A 1,043-nucleotide genomic window follows, 5' to 3' on the forward strand; every position below is an offset into this window, starting at 1 on the left:
TAATGATTTCCCCTTTCGCCAGGCGGGATTGGTTAATGATTTCACCCCTCACTTTTCCGCGCGGCTTGGCTCTAGTCAGTGGGGCCGGGCTTAATATACGCCTAAGGGGAGCAATCTGAAGGGCGAGGCCGACCTGGAGTAGCTCTTGGAAGGGGTGGGAGGTTGGATTTGAGTCGGTGCTGGCGGAAGGGCTGGATTTCAAGGGCTTGGCCGGCTGGCCGGTGGTTGTCGGAAGCGGTGAGCATGAAGGGATTGTCGGCTTGTAAGGCACGGGCTTAGCGAGGGCGTGGTAGGCCTCGGGAGGGAGCGGGGTGGACGAGGCCGCGGTGGCCGCACCGGGGGTCGCCATTGCCGGCTGCGCAGAGTGGATTGGGGTCGGTGTTGAGTGAGGGGCATTTTCCTTCTGGAAGGTATGGGCCCGGAGGAGGCTTGTGGTTGGTGCGGTTGTAAGAGTGTGCCGGCGGGTGAAGGGTTGCGAAGGCGGCGCATTTGTAGCCTGCATGGTGAGTGTTAGTGTTGGGGTCGGGGTTGGGGGTCGGTGACGGGGAGAAGGTGAGGGAATAGGGTTAGTGTTGGGGTCGGGGACGGGCAAAGGGTTAGGGTAAGCTTTAAGGGTAGGGTTAGGGTTAGGGTTAGGGTTAGAGTTAGGGCGAGTGTTAGGGTTAGGGTGAGGGTTAGGGTTACGTTTAAGTGCAGGGTTTAGAGCGTGTGTTAGGGCCAGGGTTAGGGTTCGGCGAAGGGTAAGGTAGGCAAAGTGCAGAAGGTGAAATGGTTAACCAGTTAGCAAGCAGGGCAGCCGGCCGGTAATTGGAGCCGCCCGCCCGGTGATAAGGGTGCAGTTAGGTGCCGACAGGCCCAGCAGCTCCAGGGGCTAAGTACATGTGGGTAAATGGTTAACCAGTTAGCAGGCAGGGCAGCCGGCCGGTAATTACAGCCGCCCGCCCGCTAATAAGGGTGCAGTTAGGTGCAGAACAGCCCATCAGCTTCCAGGGGCTAAGGACATGTGGGTAAATGGTGAACCAGTTAGCAGGCAGGGCAGCCGG

Source organism: Cetorhinus maximus, unplaced genomic scaffold (assembly GCF_964194155.1).
Source record: "Cetorhinus maximus unplaced genomic scaffold, sCetMax3.hap1.1 HAP1_SCAFFOLD_1489, whole genome shotgun sequence".
Classification (NCBI taxonomy): domain Eukaryota; kingdom Metazoa; phylum Chordata; class Chondrichthyes; order Lamniformes; family Cetorhinidae; genus Cetorhinus; species Cetorhinus maximus.